The 19,752-nt window shown below is 41.2% G+C and overlaps 1 long non-coding RNA gene across 1 annotated transcript; it reads right to left on the bottom strand.

Annotated features, from left to right (window-relative positions):
• Positions 1-12,335: 12,335 nt before the first annotated feature.
• On the bottom strand, positions 12,336-13,662 carry LOC125018626. Its single transcript, XR_007113973.1, has 2 exons — positions 13,603-13,662; positions 12,336-12,863 (listed from the first exon to the last, which is right to left on the bottom strand). It is a non-coding gene; the product is annotated as an uncharacterized LOC125018626 (long non-coding RNA).
• Between the last annotated feature and the right edge of the window lie 6,090 nt (positions 13,663-19,752).

Genomic DNA, 19,752 nt, shown 5'->3' on the forward strand with positions numbered 1-19,752 from the left:
GGATACGGAGCTCGAGCCGAAATTAAAGGACGATTGCAAAGAAAAAAATGCAAGTTATGGATTTCTCCGTGTGAACTGTATCGCAAGCCTTGAGTCAAACAACGTGGAGTTTGGCATTATTCTGACAAGTTGTATTGCACTCGTTTTTTATGAAGAAACAGTGACTTTGAAGGAAAGTACTTTTAACCTTTGAATACTAACTTGAGCCTTACTCTGCAATATAAGGATGGTAATGAAAGGAGCCAAGATATCTCGAGGATACAGTGGAACAGGGAAGGTCACGCATGCTGACAGAGAAAGCACCACAGGAGAAATTACAAAGGCATATAGCACTGAGGAGACACTACTTAGGAGCTCTGACGAGTTAAAGAATGGAGGTGATGTGGAGCGATGAGAGTGATGCTCCAAATTTACAACGAGTGAAAGATGTGATGGGAAATGATGTTTAGCACTTAATCTACAGGGAGTTTAGTCGCATCAAACAATGAAGAGTTACAAACTCTTTTGGATGAGATGAAAAATCCTATGAAAACCCCAGGAAAATTGGTTTGAACCAAAATGGCATTCCATCACAAAATTTATGAAAGAAACTAAAAATGGATTGGAAGTACATGAATCTGTACTTAAAGAGAAAAGGAGTAGGAGGGCGTGGACCCCAAGATACTGTTCAAACATCAATGACAGCGTTTCTCAGTTGATGTGCGATGATGCAGGGTACAGGCGGCCCACAAATCCAATTTGTTGCACGTCTTGCCACAATCACGAGTCTCATCAAACACGTGCCAAAACAAGAGCTGAACATGCAGCCTGCTGAAACGTGTGGCTGCACAGAAGAAAAGGCAGCAGCTTGAGCTTGAAAATGGACCAGACTTAAGTTGCAAGGGAAGAACTTGAGCTGGAGACTGCATAGCTGAAAGCAGTTGCAAGAATTAAAGGTGCTCAAAGAGTATGAGAACTCAGAGATGGTTTGAGTAGCCACAGTCTAGCACAGAAGCTACGAGGGTGGGAATGTGAAGCAGAAAAGAATCAGCTTTCCTCTTCAACCAGGCAGCGATGACACTTTATTGCCACCACCGCAAATGCTGCACAATGTGGATACCACACGATTTGAAGTATAATTGCACCAACCAACATGAGGTGAGGACATAATAAAAGTCATGGCAAATTCAGATGTAATTACTGAGCTGCTAGTTAAACACAAAAGCAATCTCAGCTGGCCAGTGAAGGATATTCTGTCTTCAGATGGTGATGCACTTGCAAGTTACCAAATGTTCACTAGAGCTTTTGAGCATTCAATAGAGCCAATAGAGACAACGATATCAAGAGAGATTGTATTTTTTAGAACAGTTTACAGCTGGTGAAAACCCAAGAAGAGTTAGTCCGCCAAAGCTGTGTTGTTGTCACATGCACCCAGCCAAAGGCTAAATCGAAGCGAGGCCGTCTTCTTCCATAACACTATGGGTATAAACTACAGTTGCCAGTTGCTACATCGACCAGATCAAGTCAGATGACGGAAAGGCCTGAGTGCTTATTCAATGTTTTTAGTTGGATGGTCACAACTCTATGGAAGGACAACAGACTTCTTGATGAGAGGAAGATCCTATCTAACCTACGAACAGTGGTGGTCTAAACTACCCTACAAATGAAAGAACGCTGGCCGTGCTGAAGCTTTGATATCAAAGAGACGAGAGGCAGAAGAGCAAGTTTGATGATCATGTGAGCTACATTGACAGTCAAGCTAAAATAATGCTTGATCCATCTTTGGTAATATACCAGACAGGCGCTCAACCACAATGGGAAAAACTGATTGAGACTCAAAGAAAGGCAAGCCTGCAAAGAGAGAGATCCGTGGAAGCAGTTTTGCACAAACGTTTCCAGCTGGAAAACCAACGGCCTCAGGGATTCTATGTGAAACCAGCAAACCCAAGCAAAACAGGGATTGCCTTTGAGAAGCCATGTTTGTTCTGCCAGCAATCTCACACCCTAGCTACAAGTAGCCAAATCAAAATGCAGCCACACAAAGAACGTCTGGAGTTCTTGAAGTTAACGGGTCTGTGTTTTGGATGCTTAACCCCTGGCCACCTCAGCAATTTCTGCAAAAGAAAAATTGAATGTAAAGAATGTGCATTAAGACACCCAGATATTCTACACACAGCAAGAAGGGAAGTTTCTGTCTTCAATGACAAGAGATGATTGGCGCGTTCATGGAAACAAGAAAGTTCTGTTTCATCAGAGAAGGCTTTATGGGGGGCTACATGAGCAGTATCATGTGCTCAAGTTCAAGTTTCTTTCACTCAAGAATCTGTTAACCTACTGGGGCAGAGAACCTGAATGTGTGCTGTCAATAGTACAGTGAGATTAAGTTCAAAAAAGAGTGACAAGTATGTGGAAACTTTTGCTTTTATGATCCAGAATCAGTACAGCAAAGTTCTGCACTGGAGACCTGCTCAGGAAATGACTTGTAAAAGGAAACCAACACAAATACTTCTCAGCACCATGGGTCAAAACAAACTGGAGAACAGGAAACTCATATGAAACAGTTATGCGATATCGGGACTGGAAGTGTCGCGGAATGGAGACAACAAGTATATTTCAGTTTACCAAGGTGTACACTACAGCAACATACCTGGTTCACACTGACAAATTACCAAAGCAAGCAGATATAGAGAAGTTTGACCTACTCAAAGAAGAGTACGCTTGCCAGTAAATCAAGCAGATGTAGGCTTAACTCATTGGAGCACAACTGTCCAAGGAATGGAGCACATGGCGCTTCATCAACAGCAGATATGGTGGACCTTATGCCGGTGAAAACTGCCGGTCGGCCGGGTCTTGAATGGGCCCACAAGAAAAGAACTGATGACAAAGAGATTTAACCACCCTCAATATTCAGTGAACCGGATTTTGTGATGGAAATTAAAAATTGCTGGTTCAACAATACAATAGTGACTTCCCAGAGTGTAACTATGACGACAAAGAAGAGTTGTCACAAGAAGACAAACAATTCATGCAGTCTGTGCAGGAAACAGCAACTCTAGAGAATGGACATTACAGCATTGGATTGCCACTCAGGAACAGAAGGCTTCAAATGCCTAATAACCGTTGTGTGGCAGAACAGCGCATAGCCACTCTGCTCAGAAAGTTTAAGAAAAATCCTGAGTTCTATGAAGAGTACAAAGCCTTCATGGACACCATTATTGACAAAGGCTACGCTGTTCAAGTTCCAGCACATCAGCTGAACCGTGATGACAACAGGGTGTTCTACATACCACATCACGGGGTGTTTCACTGGGATCTGCGTCCCTGAAGAGGACGCAGATCTCCTCCGCTTTCTATGGTGGCCCAAAGGCAACTTGGATGGGCCTATGGAGGAATTTAGGATGTCAGTGCACCTCTTCGGAGTCACCTCATCGCCAAGTGTCGCTTCAAATGTACTGATGACTGATGAGGACCACAAAGGCATACATCCCCCGAAAGCTGTACAAACAGTCCTGCATAAGCACTTCTATGTAGATGATTGCCTGAAAAACGTGGCAGCTTCCAGAAGACGATGCAGTGACTTGCCATGAGCTTCGCACTTGTGTGCCAGTGTGGCTTCACTCTAACAAAATGAATGGTCATTGCGAAAGGTGTTAAAGTTCCATCCAGAGCATTTACCGAGCCAATGAAGTAAAGGCTGGATCCTAAGCCATGATGCTCCTAACAGTCGAGAGGGCTCTCGGCATACAGTGATACAGAAAAAAGGCTACTATCACCTACAACATGAAGCTGGAAGACAGACCGATGACAAGGAAGGGGCAATTTGTCCATCATCAATCGATCTCCGACCCCCCTCAGCTTTCTGGATGCGGTTCGTCTTTGCTGTGGTCTAAGCTCCTGCTGAAAGTGTTTTGTAAAGTGCAACATGGTTGGGGATGAGAACATGCTAAAAACATGCTGGGATTTGGAAAAATGGAAAGAAGATGTTATTCAATCTCTCCAAGTTTCATGTGGAACAGATGTGTGAAACCATCAGACTTCAGATGCACTGTTAGCAAGCACGTTTGCATAATTTCTCAGATGCCTCAGAGTACGCTAATTTGGTGATGTGTCTTATCTACTGATATAGAACAAGAAAGCAAGAATGCATGTTCTTTCCTGATGGGGAAAAGCAAGGGTGCACCGCCTCAAACAGGTTACTTTCCCTGGTCTCGAACTGACGGCAGCAGTTCATCACAGTGAAGGTTAGACAAGGTGTTTCGTCAAAGAACTTCAAGTGTTTCACTGCAACCATCTATCTTCTGGACAGACAGTTACAACTGTGCTCAGATATATTTGACAGTGAAACTGCTCGGTTCAAACAATTTTGTTGCAAACAGAGTCCACCTGATTCGGAGACCACTAAGCCTTCTCAATGGAACTACATTGGAACAGCAGAAAATCTGCAGATCAAGCTAGCAGGGGCCTGAAAGCCAAAAGTTTGATGCAAGGAGGAACATGGATTAATGGATTGGGATGTGATTGGGCAACACAACCTATAGAGAGGAAACAAAGTCTTCAAGACAATCCAGAGGTCATAACAGTTACAGTCAACACAATCGAAGTCAAAGATAACGTGGAACTGATGAACAAGTTGATCTACTACTACTCGGACTGGTATAAACTAAAAGGGGTCCTGTTGCGCTGGGATTTTAAAGGCAAAGAAAACTTGCAAGCACTGAAGGATGAAAGGAAGGAGTTCACAAGAACAAGCAGTCAAACTGAAAGGACTCTGAAAGGCAAAAGCAACGGTTAGGACAGGCATATCGGCAAAACTACAAAACAATGACAGAACGAAAAATCACTTACCTTGGAATGATCTGGTCGCCCGCATGAAAAGGAGTAATTCTGTTCAGCCAAAGACAGCATTTTGGAGAAGAAATCCAAGCTCTGAAAGAGGCAAAACAAGGTCAGTTAATTGTATGGCTGTTGCAAAATTAGATTCCGATTCTTCAAGATGGGCACATTGAGAGTCGGAGGAAGAGTCTCAACAAGTCGGCTATGCAGGAAACTGTCCCAAACATCCAAGCATACTCTCTAAACACAGTAGAGTTGCTACATGATTTGAGAGACATACACCAAAAAGAACAGGACAATGCGGGGACGGAGTGTATATCTGTGGCACAACTAAGATTGAAGTACTGGGTCCCTCAAGCCAATTCTGCCATCCAAAAGAGAATCAATAAGTGCACATTGTGCCGCAGGACTAATGGAAGGGTCGCGAGGAGCCAAAAGATGGCGATCTACCTGAGGTCGCGCCTTATTTGCCCGTCAAATCCTTTTCACGAGCACAGGGGCGGATGTACAGTCAAGAGATACGGCGTTTGATGGTGACTGCATCACTCTCAGAGCTGTGATTATTGAAGTGGCAGACAGCTTGATGCGACTCCTGTATTAATGCTATTCGACGTTTTGTAAGCAGAAAGAAGGTCAAGTCACCTTCATGCGCCTCTGACAACGGCACAAACTTAGGGGGGCGCTGAAAGGGAGCTGAGAGAGCCATCTACAGCACCTGGATAATGGCAAGGATTGAAAGAGCTTTGGAACCTAAAGGGAATAAAATGGATATTTAACAGGCCTAGCAGTTTCCACCAGGGCGGGATCTGGGAGAGTCAGATTCGAACATGTGCGAAGCAATCCTCAATTCCCTGTTGAAAGAACATGGCTGTGAATGATGATTTGTCTTTCAGAGAGTAATGTGTGAGGTCGAGAGTCTATCATCAATGGCAGGACAGCTCACAAGCATCTAGATGATGTGAATGGACCTCAAGCCTTTTAAACAGCTATTCATTTTATAGCGGCTGAAGTCTCAACCCGAGATGCCACTATGGCATCTTCCAACAAAGATGATATACACAAGAAAGCGATAAGAGCAAAAGTCCAATATCTTGCAGATTTATTCTGGACTATGATGGACGCGGTGAGTATCTTCTCTCCTCAAGAACGCAAGAAATGGTAAAGGACCTAGGAGAAAACTTCATGGCCAGAGTTGTTGTTGTTACTAGTGGATAGCTATTGTCTCGCAATTCTGGCATTTGGGAAGAGTAGTTGAACATTACAGGTTTCAGCAGGAATGGTGCTAAGAGTGAAGATGAAAACCAAGACCAACATCTTAGAAAGACCTGTTAAAAAAACTGTGCTTGTTGGAAGAAACAGTGTCAGGTGAAACGATGGTGTGAGAAGATGGAGAAATAGGAAGAATCATAAGAAGCCCGTTTAAGTTGGACTGTTCAAAGATATTGAAAACAAAAGTAAATTTGAATGTTTTAAGTTTGTAATTGCTTAGTCTTCCTGCTCTAACCCAATTAGGGGCTGGAGGGTGGGGTGGTTCCGGGTATGTTAAGGGCCAATAAGGTCAATAATTAATAATAAGTTATGTTAAAAATAGTCTGTGTGTGGAGTAAAGTTGTGAACCATAATCATTTTCCAAGAGAGTAAAGTTGCTGATAAAAACCTTGAGAGTTTCAGAGGCAATTTAGAGACCGTGTAGTTGCAGCTCAATAAAAAAAACTTAAGCCTCCTACTTTTTTAAATATATTGTGTGGAATAAAATTCCATAGTGACTCTGGTTGTTCAAAACATTTTTAAGCCATTTAACCCAGATATTTGACAGTTTGCTTAACAGGAATATTAAGCATAACTTGTTCATCAGTCTCAAGCAAAGACAAAATTTCACTCTCACTAATATTAAGTTTAAGACATTGAGGCTTCTGAAAATTCACCAGTTACTGCAGTGCAGTTGTGTATCTGCGATTTGTCTTGAGAAATTAAAACCCGTTTGTCATACGGCCAGCTGTTGAAATCCTTCCTTCTCGATTAAAGAGATTGTTAAACCTTGAATATTTGGACTGTGTGAGATAGATAAAAATAGAAGTTCAGCAACAACAAAAACAACTAACAGGAGGACAGGACAACCTTGGCGTTACAACTTATGGAAATTAGGAAACCTTTTGGACATTCTGGGACACAAGATGACGAACTATTTATGTCTTATAAAACATGTTACTGAAAAATTGTTAACCCAAACCAAGGAATTTGCAGGGTTTGTATAATGAGGAGTGTTCAGGTTGAATCAAATGGCCTTGTGGAGTCGAGGCAAAGAAACATTATGCTTTGGGTTAATATAATCAGAATACGTCAATTAGATCCAATGTTAATCTGATATTAGAGCTGTATGACGTTTTGCATGAAGCCATTTTGGTTTTCACTCTTTATCTTTCTAAATTCTTTTTTCCTCAGTTTTATTGAGTGTATGGTCGTGGGTCATTCAGTGATTTCTGAACACAAAAGATCAGCGTCACATTCCTCTTTAAAGTTTTCTGAAAATCAAAGGTTCTGTAAAGTTTTGTATTTGTTCGATAAATGTGTCACTATTACTCGAGTATATTCAGATGTATTAGCTGGTTTGTAAAACAAGGGTGATGCAATTAGAGATGTTATTAGGATCAGAACATACTGACACATTCGTTCCATATGAGATGTACATTATTTCTCTTTCTATTCCTCTTCTCTTAGTGCAAAATAAGGCACTGGAATTTTTCTCTCTTCTTTAACAACTTGGCTCGAGAGATCTGATGAAAGCACTTTAGCTAAATTCACATACATTCTATCAAGCTCTTCACTGAGACTTTTTAATGATATTATTCATCCTCAGATAAGTCTTGCTTGGAGCTCGAGGTTGCAGCTGATTTTCCAGGGCATTCATTTTTTCAGTGTTTTATTTCTTTGCTGCGTTTATTGCACTTCGTCTAATTTTAACTTAAAGAAATTACCATTTTTGATCTGAATCATTTTTTTCTATTAAATATATCTTTAGCAAGCTAAATTTACAACCATTTTTGATCCTCTAAAATGTCATTGTTCATTTTCCAATAACTTCTAATATTTGATTGTTCTTTTGACCCCTCAGTTTTTGGGACTTATCAGTTTTCTGATCAGACAAAGGAGCATGAGAATGTGAGTCATCTGAAAAAACTGTAAACTCTGTGATGACATTACGAAAAGTGGAATCCTTGCCGTAAACTCATGCTGGAGTTTAGGACCTGTATAGTCTGTGGCAGTGGGGTGTCATAAAATCTCCAACATCTGTCAGTAGAAAATGATGGCTTATGAATGAGGTAGGTTTAAAACTCGATAACGCTGTAGATCTTGGAGGATGCCGGTCCATGTAGTCGTCTGGAGCATCATTAAAATCACCTCCTAAGATAATAGTAGATTCTTTGTACTTCCCCATTAAGATGTCCAGCTTTAAAGAAAGTTCAAGAAACATGTCCTTTGCTTGAGTAGCTCTGTTTAGTTCAATAAACATTGCAGATAATAAACAGGAAGTTGTCTACTTTCAAAACTAAAATAATCCACCGGCCTTCATTTGAAACAATGGACTCCACAATATCACCATTAAATCTCTTTAACAATATTGCAACTCCAGCTGAGTGATTTGAGCCATGAGAAAAATAGATTGCATCCCCCATTGTGATTTCCACAATTTTTCATCTTCAATATCTGAATGAATTTCTTGTAAGAAAACAATATCAGTGTTGGAACTTGTGCAAAATAAAAATAGTGCCTTTGTTTTCGTGTTATCGCGTAAGCCCCTCACATTAATAGAACACAAATTCAGTGCCTTAAAAGCAAAACATTTAACAAAAAGATATCTGATGTCTGAAAAACAAATGAACTTTACACTATATCAGAGAACAAACAATAAAGCAGATACTTCCGAACCTCAACTAGAAGTAGCGTTTCTCTTAATAGTGGATCTTAAAGCATTTAACATTAACTGTTGGGCCTGTTTGTACCGCTGTGTCACACTTGATAAGAGCTTTTGGAGTGAGTGATTTTAACGAGTCACCTTTTTTCCTTCGATGTAAGCGTCGGGACCACGGAAACCAGCACGTTTCCCTTGCTTTCTGGCTGCTTCCACAGCCGGCTTCTTTCCATCCTGTCAGCGTGTGTTAAATCCTCCTTGAGCATCAGCTTCTTTTGTTTCAAGATCAGATTTTCACGGGAGACTTTCCAGATTTTATTCCTGAAGTTTCTCATCGTGAATTGGATGATGATGGGGCGATTTGTGTTGTCACGGGGCGCTCCTACCCTGTGCACCGTGTCGACAAGAAAGCCGATTTTCTCCTTTTCCTCTGGTGCGAGCGCTGCAAAAAGCTTCATGATGTCGACCCTGATGTCTTCTGCAGGTGTCTCCTTCATCCCGTACAGCCGTAGGTTCCAGCGCCATCATCACTTCTCTGCTGCAGTCTGGAGACTTGATCCGATAACTCTTTCACTCGCTTCTCGTTCTTTTGAACCTGGATTTCCACACCTTTCAGCTGCTCACACACTGCGGTAATAGCATCGGTGTTGCTGGACAGCTTTTGCTCAAGAGCGATGAAGCGGTTCGTTAATTCCACCACCGCTTTCAGGATGTCTTCGTTTCAAGTGCCTCCAGTAACTTTTTCCAAGGATCGTTGTTTTTTTGGCTCCGGACTCTTTGTTGGTGTTACCGGTAACGGTGTGAACAAACTATCGAAGTTGTGAATATCTCGATCAATTAAAGAAGCTTTGTCCTTATCTCTAGCTCCTCTTTTTGTCGCCATGCTGATTTAATAAGCTAGAGGTTAGCAGTCACGTTCTTCTTCTTCTTTTTTAGTTTACGTCTCTGACGCATTACAGGGTTTTTGGACAAGGCAACAGCCCCCTGATTGTCCTCAAAAATGGTCACAACCACTGTCCATCCCATTTAACAACTGTACTAGATACATGCTTTCCTGAGTTGTCGCTGCCAGGGCCATGTACTCTGCCTCACATGTGGATAAAGCAACTGTGGGCTGTTTCCTTGACTTCCAGGAAATGACAGGCCCTGTCTCAGACAAACTAAAACAGTACCCAGTTGTACTTTTCCTGTCGCTCTGGTCTTCTGCCCAGTCTGCATCACTATATGCCACAAGTTTGAGATCTGCATCACTTCTTTTGTAACACAATTCCTGATTGACAGTTCCCTTCAAATGTCTCCACATGTTTTGCTGCTACCCAGTGTTGTTCTTTTGGTTCAGACAGGTATTGTGACAATTTGCAGACGATCCAACTCAGATCTGGTCTCGTACAAATCGTGACATAAAACGAGCTGCCAACCACTTCACGATGCTTCTTTTGACCAACAGGTCGACCCTCATTGTCAAACTTCAGTTTGTTTTCACACGGAGTAAATCTGGGTTCACAGCTGATCATTTCAAATCTCTCCAAAATCTTTGTAATGCACCTTTTTTGTCTCATTTTTATTTCACCTCCTCTTTACACAAAATCAACACCCAAGAAATGTTTGAGTTCACCAAGGTCTTTCATTTTAAATGTAGCTCCCAACATCTCTTTTACATTGTTCACAGTTTGATTGTCATTAGCAGCAATGATAAGATCATCAACCCAGATGATCAATGTCCCCTTCTCATTTGTAGTCTATCTACTATAAACACAATCCGATTTCGTCCCGACTGCTTCAGACCATTCAATGATCTGTTAAGTTTGCAGACTAGTTTCTCAGCCTTCTTTGATTTAACTTCAAAACCCTCAGGCTGCTCCATGTCCACTTCCCAATCAATAGGAGCATGCAGGTATGCAGTTTTCACATCCATCTGGTGCAGTTCTAAGCCATGCTGCACTGCAAGCTGCATCAGACTGCGCACAGATGTCACACTAGCAGCTGGAGAAAAGGTTTGGTTACAATCAATCCCTGCAACTTGACTATAACCCTTTGCTACATACCTGGCTTTGTATGTTTTTGTCTCATCCACATTTTCTTTTACAGTAGAAACCCATCTTCCCCCCACTGCATGTTTACCTTCTGGCAAAGTGGTCAGCGTAAATGTCTCACTTTCATTCAGAGAATCCATTTCTTCTTTCAGAGCTTTAACCCACAAATGTGATTGTGATGAGTTCATGGCCTCCTTCAGAGTTGGAGGTGAATCTGACATAACCGGTAACAGTAGTACATACTAGTTAACTCTTGGCCACCATCATCACATTTTATCTTGCACTCATAATCATTCTAGTACTTAGGTGGTCTCCTCTCCCTCTTTGGATATCGGGCATTTTTAACACTCTGACCCTCACCTGTAGTGACGTCTGTGTCACAAATCTCAGTTTTAAGTTCCTGTGTGATTGGTTTGACTGCATCAATTTTTGGAAAAGTGCTTTCAGCCCTCTCACTATACAGGATGTATTCACTCCTATCCTGGTCTGTCTGAGTCTGACACTCATTCACACATTTGCTGATGAACTTTACCAACCTGTTTTTGAGTACTCTCCCTGTTTCTGGGTAGAAGATTAGATATGCAGGACTATTCTTGTGGTAACCAACAAAGACTTTGTTGTGTGTATGACATACTGACGGAGAACATTTCATCCTTGACAGACAAGGCACTTTCCCCTTGATGGGGAGAATAAGGGGCTGAGGTCTCATGTCTAATGGCATTTTTACTGATTAGTGACTGAAACTCCTTTGACGTAAACTCGGTGCCATTATCACATCTAATACATTTGATTTTCCCACAAGGTTAAACATCAGCAATAAACTTTTCTGTAGCTCTGACTGTGTCACACAAAGATTGCACCTGAATAGTCGTCAGTGAATGCCAATGAGCACCTGAACCCATCTGTCGCTGCTGGTTCTATAGGGCTCAGCCAAATCTGTACGTACAAGTGCAAGTGCTGCAGTTGCTCTCTCATCCGGTTCTCTGTTCCTGCTCTCAGCAGATTTCCCTTGCATACAGACCTCACATTTCAGGTTGGACTCATCAGTTTTCCCTTTAATTTTCATCCCCTCTGTGACACTTTCCAACTCCAACACATGGTCATAATTACAGTGACCCAACATTTGGTGCCATGTTTGTGAATCATAACAGCCATGACACCCATCTTCATCCTTACTTTCATCTATTGGCTCAGCAGTGTTTAAATAATACAGCTATCGTACACGTATGAGTTGATGGATCAGCTATTCCCTCAATTATTTTCTTCACCAGTGACATATCGATGTCATTCCAATCTGTACAAGTTTAGTTTGGTACTTCTATTTACAACAGCAATAATTTCCATTTTATCAACAGTTTCCAAAGACATTGAATCTACATTTCTCTCACCACATTCCATTTCAGCTGGTTTCCTTCCAGTATCTTTTATGTCTTTAGTAAGATTGGGCCCAACATCAACAAAGAAGCTTTTAAAACCATCAACCACAATAACACTATTTAATATATTCCATATATATCTAATTGTTTGGTTTGATAATCCTTTTTGCACACTCTCATCATAATTAATAGTTGATTTTTATATATCTTATATTTAAACTCTGCCTCTTTTGTTTTATTTTATAAACAGTCTCTACAAGCAGTTCATTTTTTACAGGCATTTTGAAGCCCCTTGGTCATTCATGGGTTTTCTGTCAAATGGTTCTTGGTGTTACACTGTTTAAGAGGGCAGTGCTTATCATATAGATCTGGGAATGTAAAACTTATTCTCTTATATTTAATTTCCTTTAATTCTCTCATTGTTATATAATTACATTCATGAATAAGAAAGACAGGCAGGTGGTCACTGGTGTCATTCAGACTCATACTATACATTATTTGGATGAACTCATCTGTTGATTTATGCTGATTTAGAATCAGCAAATCAATGTTGAAATTCCCACAAATGAGTATTTTTTTTGGTCTTAAATGGAGACCATGTGGATGAAGCTCTCCTCTCCACCTCCCAGTAACATGGTCCAGTCAGAGTCTGCTTCAATCTCTGGATCATCAGGACACAGCTCGTCCTCTCACAACACACACCCTCCTGGTTAATGTTACCACCTCCATGGCCTGTAGAGAGGAGGAGAAAGAAGAGAGGAGGTGAAGGAGTGTTTCCCTTCATCATCACATCCAGTAGAAAGAGCAGCAGGGACTTGAGTCCTGTTCAGAGCAGCAGTGGAGCAGCTGTGGAGCTCAGCCAGCTTCCTTTCAGCTTCATGTTAACGTGTTGGAGTGAACACACACAGACCTGCAGAGACTTTTAGCATCAAGTCTGTTTCCTCTGCACATTTCACTAAGAAACTGCTGAGAGTCCTGAACGCTTCATTACTGCACCAACACTTTAGTGATGGATTTACTGCTGCTCCATGAAAACAAAGATCAGCTGACTAAGAAACTCATGGTTACTAAATGTAATGCTGCTTCTGTGATGTGCAGGCTTCAGTCAGACTGATCTCAGAGCTGTGATCAGTTGTTGATCAGATGTGATGAATGACCACCACTGTCTCTATACATCTTGGAAGGCTGTCAGCTGGAATCCAGCTTTATTTCCTGGACACATCAACACAACAACAACAGTCGTCTTCACATCAACTCAAACACATGATCACAACAGCTTCTGGCTCATCTGATTGGCTGACTGTTGTCACTCTCTCTCTCTCTCTGTCCAATCCTGAGCCTGTCTCCATTCTCCTCTCACAGCTTCACTGAGAAGCTGCAGGTTTACAGGAAACACTGGATCTTTGATACTAACTGTGTTTAGGACGATACTGATGAAAGCAGCATGGACTGACTGGAACCCTCTACTCACCTCAGAGTCTCCAGTTTATAGTCTGGACTCTCCACAAGATCAAGGAGATACTTCACATCTGAATCCTTCAGGTTGTTGAATCTCAGGTCCAGATGTTTCATATGGGAGGGGTTGGACTTCAGAGCTGAGACCAGAGAATCACAGCTGATCTCTGACAAACTGCACCTCCACAACCTGAATAAAGAATAAAAGATGTAGATTAAATCCTGAATAATTCAATCAAAACAACGTGGGAAAGAAAGGACATAGGGACAAAGATAATAAAGAGGAAGAAAGAGGAAGAGGAGAAAAGGCCAAGATAAAGGTCTGTTTGCATGTCTTGGTAATGGAATTGTGGCAGGTGGGACCAGGTGGGAAAAAGGAGGGCCACGGTTAGGCGACATGGCTGCTGGTAGAAGAGGGGGGGCCATGGGCTGTGAAGTATATATGGCTGCTGTAGGAAGGAGAGTGTTTGACTGTTGGGTTAGGCTGATGGAGTGAGGCAGGAGCACACTTCATTTCACGCTGGTGGACAGGAGAATACAGGAATACTGGAAGATGCTTTGTGTTATTTTATCTTGTTAAATGTGGGTGATGATTCCTGTTGTGTGTTTAGACCTGTGTCCCTGCTGGTCTGAACGCAGCTAGTAGCTGTTAGGACATAATCACCCAACATATCAGGTATTTTAAATGTTAGGGATATAGTTTGAAATGTTAATCAGTGTGTATTTTAACTGTTGTAATTAAGTATTTTAAAATGTATCTTTGTTTCCATCTAGAGCATCGGGGCCACGAGCTGCTGTCGCTGTGGAGATTAAATTTCCTTTGGTTTATTTCAGGTTTTTCCTTTGTCTAGTCGGCCCTGGCAAGTGAGCCGGTAGTGGGCAAAGAAGATGTGGGGTATTGGCCTTTGGGGCGGACTAGTTTTCCTTTTTCTTTCAACTTTATGTTTTTAAACCGTTCTTGTTTCCTTCTTTCAGAGAACTCATGTCATTATTTAAGTGTTTGTTGATATTTTATTGTTTATTTTGTGTTTTATTTCTTGTTGCACTATAAATTATTTTTTGAACCTTATGAATCAAAAGTTGTAATGTTTGTATATTTGAACTGAGTCAGAGTAGTTTTGACTGTGCTTGTTGCAACAAAAACAGCATAGATGTGTAAAAACATGTCAGACTGACAATAGGATGATCAGAGCTGCAATGAGTTTATAGTAGGTGGTGTGCATATCAACCATCAATATTATTGGCAGAAACAGAGGGCCCCAAAATCTAATTTAGCTCCGGGCCCCATGGAGGCTTGGGCCGGCTCTGGAGGCATGAGGAGTCTGATGAATTGTGAATCCCTTATTTTGTATGTGTAACACCCTTTAGTTACACACACAGAGTAATCCCCAATATTTCCAGTTTAACTATGTTGAGCAATACAGTCTGAATGAGTTTTTGGTTGTTGTAGTTCCTTGTTTTCACCAGCAGGGTGCGCAATTTCACTCACATAAGCACTACTCGCGCTCTTAGCTGCCGCGTTTGTTCTGCTGGGTTGTTTTTTTCCTTGCACCGATGCCGACAGAGCAGACGCACTACGGCTGAGAGAGAGCATGTTAATGTTAATAACTCGATGAAAAGTCATTAAAACTTTATTTCATTGTGAGTAAATTGTTCCGGAAGGTATCCGCACCCGTGAGGAGGTTTTTGGGTGCTGGACAGCACTGTGTCATCGTGTTTTGTGAGAAGAAAAACTCCGGTGAGTAACCATTAGCGCTTAGCATAGTATGCTAGCAGCTGTCGATGATGGCTAATTGTTCACTCATTTTATGGAAAAGGTATCTTTGTTATGTATTGTTATACTTTGGAGACTATGTTTAAAACCAACCGGAGACCGATGAATGTACATGTGTGAATTGAGGATGTATCTCATGGTATTTTTGTGGAAAATTGTCTGTTAATGAAACTATTGCTATATGCTAGTTAATGCTATATAGTTAAACGAGCTGATCTTATGAGCTAAAACACGCAGCCGTGTGCATTTTTGAGTTATTGAGAGACAGTAATTCAATGAATCATTCTCAAACATGATTTGAATGTGATTTCATTCATAATTTGTACACCATGCGGTGGGAAAAGCTAAAAAAAATGCAATATGCAAATTGTCAATGTGAATGGTTCACGTTCGTTGCTTTAAGATTAAAAAAGAGAGAATAGATACTGCGCAGTTGATTAAGATAAATGTATAAAGAGAGATAAAGAGAATAAGAATATATTTAAAAACTGCTGCTCTATGCAGGTTGTTGTTTTGTATGAGTGGATTGTGATGGAGCCAGAGCCCGGACCAGAGGGACGTGGAGCAGTACACCGGCTTACATGCGTGGAGGGTGTAACGTCGGAGGCAGCTTCATCGCGCATCGGAGCTCATCTACCACATCATACAGATGAGAAACAAAACCACACTACCCGGGTAGATGAACAGATACATCAACAAAACACAACCATACATGAAGGACTGCCACACATACTTACATTGAATACGGACGCACTGAGGACACTGACTAATTTGGACTGTTGACTTTGCTGAACTGTGTTGGTTTATTATTTTGGGCCCATTTTTTCCTATTTTATTTTGCACTTTGAACAGTATTATTTTCTTTTTATATGCTGTGAAACTGTTGGGTTGTTGGTTACAACTGAGGTTGTTAAGTAGGTTGATTTCTGGGGGTTGATAAAGAAATATAAATTCAGTCGTTAGCTGAACTATTTTGAGTTGGTGAAACTGAAGAGTGGCTTCCTGCCAATAAATATTTTTTTTTGTCACTGTTTGCAAACTGTTGTCCGTGTCACATATATCCTCCTTGAGTGAAACTATATCTTCTGAGTTGGCCTAAACTGAAAGTACATGATAGTCACCTTAGTTCATGTACAGTAGACAGTGTTACATATGGGATGTATTTGGGTTATTTTTTGGTTCTGATATGTTGTTATCTTCAATCATGGTGGTTAGGTCACATCAGTGTGGGCAGAGATAATTAGTTATTATTATCACCTGTTCACTTACACAGCAGCTGGGTTTAAAACAAGGAAAGTGGGTGAGGGCACGGGGACGCCGTACTTTTTGTTGACCACGTTTTGCTTCATTCATCACTTTTGTGTGTTTTTTTGTATAGATTTTGTGCACATTAGTCTTCTGTTACTTTAATAAATGAATTCAAAGTATTTGGGGGATTCTTGGCGTATCTTTGAACAGCGTGTCCAACTAATACAGACACCCCTTGTCTCTGCCACTTTATTTCGGTCGAGTCGTCTCTAAAACTTCAGTGAACTCGTCTTGAACTAAAGGACATTTACAGATTCATGGAGGAAAGTTCTGGATGAACATGAATTAGATTCAGTTGGTGATTAAACATATCAGATCTACAACAGTAACAGACAGTGAACTCACTCCAGAGTCTCCAGTCTACAGTCTGGACTCTCCAGAAAACCACACAGCTGCTTCACTCCTGAATCCTTCAGGTTGTTGTGACTCAGGTCCAGATGTTTCAGATGGGAGGGGTTGGACTTCAGAGCTGGTCCCAGAGAATCACAGCTGATCTCTGACAAACTGCATCTCGACAACCTGAATAAAGAATAAAAGATGAAATGATTGATGATCAGTCAGATGTGTTGAGGTGTGAAATGTGTCCTGATCAATGAGCTGTTCTCTAAAATGAGTAGAGTGACTTTGTCCTTGTGTTATTGTGGATCTTCATCATGTCAGCCTTCTACAGACATCATCCAAACGTCAGCACAACATTCAGACAACTATTGATGTCAACACAGATCAATAAGATGCTGCTGACCTCATTACAGGATCAATATCTCCTCACACATGTTGGACTACAAACTGTTGATTTAGTTCTTTGATTCCAGGACCTTCTTCTTCCTGGATTTGGTGTCTCAGGAGGTTTGTGTCATTCAAATGTTAAAGGACAAGTTGACATGTTCAAGTGTGTCTTCCAACAACAGTCACATGTCATATGGACTGATTCCAGAGTTGTTGAGATTCCTGCTGTCCACACTGACTGTGAAGTGGTCTCTTCCTAACACAACTCCACTGTTGAGCTGACACTAATATGAAGCTTCAGCAGTCTGACTGACACTAACAAAGTTCCTCTTTGAGTTCCTGTCCCTCCACTGCAGCTCAGCAGGGAAACACTGTGGAAACACAAACTGATACTGACTGGATGTGCTGAAGAACAAGATGAGTTGAAGATCAACACAACACAACAACACTGTGGATGTTGTCCTCCATCTGGTCTGATTGGAGTCAGACTATAAGGGGATTGTCCACAGACAGTATGGACAGAAAGAATGATTAGTAACACCAAGAACTCTGTTAATGTCAACACATGTGAAGACTGGACTTGATGTGGTTTGTGATCAGACCCACCACCGATGACTGAGGAGATACCTGCTGATGTTCAGGAACATGATGCTCCTTCATTTCAACTCTTTCAGCTCCTTTTCTATCTGACAGTCCTGACAAGAGAACTCATCTAAACTGGATCTCCATTCTTCAGAAGCCTGAGAAGAAAAGAAATGAAAACTGACCTCAGAGTCTCCAGTTTACAGTTTGGACTCTCCAGTCCAGCAGACAGATGCTTCACTCCTGAATCCTCCAGGTTGTTTCCTCTCAGGTCCAGATGTTTCAGATGGGAGGGGTTGGACTTCAGAGCTGAGGCCACGACTTCACAGTGACTCTCTGAGAGTCCACAGTTAACAAGTCTGTCATGAGACAAATAAATAAAATGTGTTATAATGGAAGAAGACATTTCTATGAAGGTGATGTGTTGATGAGAGGACAGTTGGACACGTCCTGTTGGACATTTTGTCTCCACATCAGTGGTTGAGCTCATCTTCTCTGACTGTGTTTGACAGGAAACAATCATTGTCATCATCTCTCTCAGACCTTTGTTTAGATGAATGGAGACAAGACTGAGTTACATTGAGGCTTCCAGACTGTCCACAGTCTGTCAGTGGATCTGATCCATCATGAGGACATCTGGATGAGACAAACATCTGGACTGTCTTCACTGGTTAATGGACTCTGGATCTTTTGACTGAGTTCAGCTCAACAATTTTATCCTCAACATTATTTTGAGACCATCTTTTCACTAATGTCATGATCATATGGTTTAACAATGGAAATACACCATTTCAAAAGCAAGAAACCTTTATTTCTCCAGTATTTAATATTGGAATTGAATGCCAAGAACCTTTAAATATCCTAAATAAATACAAATAAAAAAAACACCAGCCCCGGTGGGAGGCGGGGGACAGGGGCTGGAGGGTGCGGGGACCCTCAGGCTGGTTCCAGTGGGTCAGCAGGGGCCCGAGACACCACATTAAAATGAATAAAAATAGACTGAAGAAATAAATCAGTGTCTTAGAAGATTTATCTTCCCTATCCTTCCTCCTCCCCCTCCACTATCTCTCACTATCCTTCACTATAGTAATTATCATCACTATAATTATTAATTGTTTTGTATATGTCTGTTGGTTTGGTTTGTTTTATTTATCATCATTATTACTTTCTTTTAAATACTTATTAATGGAAGCATTGTTTTACTTCATATGTTCATTATATATCCTTACTATAACACAAGTAAGAATGTAATAATTATTATTGTTCCTGTATTATTGTATCAACTGGTAAACAAATTATGACTGAGACAAAAAAAGTGGATGACTGACAGGAGGGTTCACTCCATTCATTCCTCTATGAACCAACGTGTCCAGGTGCTGAGACTGGTGCACAGAGTGAACCCTCTTGACATCAGCCTGTTTGGTCGAGAGAGACGAGGAAAACAAACACACATGGAGACATCGAGGCTGGAAAATGATCAAGTTCCTGTTCATTTATCACTGAGTAATTGATTTATTGATTATCATGACAGGCCTACATGGTGAAATATCTACAAGTGGAGGACACAGGACTGGGTCAACTTTAGTTGTTCATCACAAACACAATGAACAAACAATCAGGTTGAATTCTTTTCAACGTCAAGTGATCACAAAGATGTTCTCAGGATTTTATCTTTAATCGAAACTCTGACCTTTGTGATTTTCAGATCTCTTTACCAAGTCAGACTTCTACCGCTCTGCTCTTATATTCAGACCTCTGAGCATTTCCTGCTTCAAC

Source organism: Mugil cephalus, chromosome 13 (assembly GCF_022458985.1).
Source record: "Mugil cephalus isolate CIBA_MC_2020 chromosome 13, CIBA_Mcephalus_1.1, whole genome shotgun sequence".
NCBI classification, from domain to species: Eukaryota; Metazoa; Chordata; class Actinopteri; order Mugiliformes; family Mugilidae; genus Mugil; species Mugil cephalus.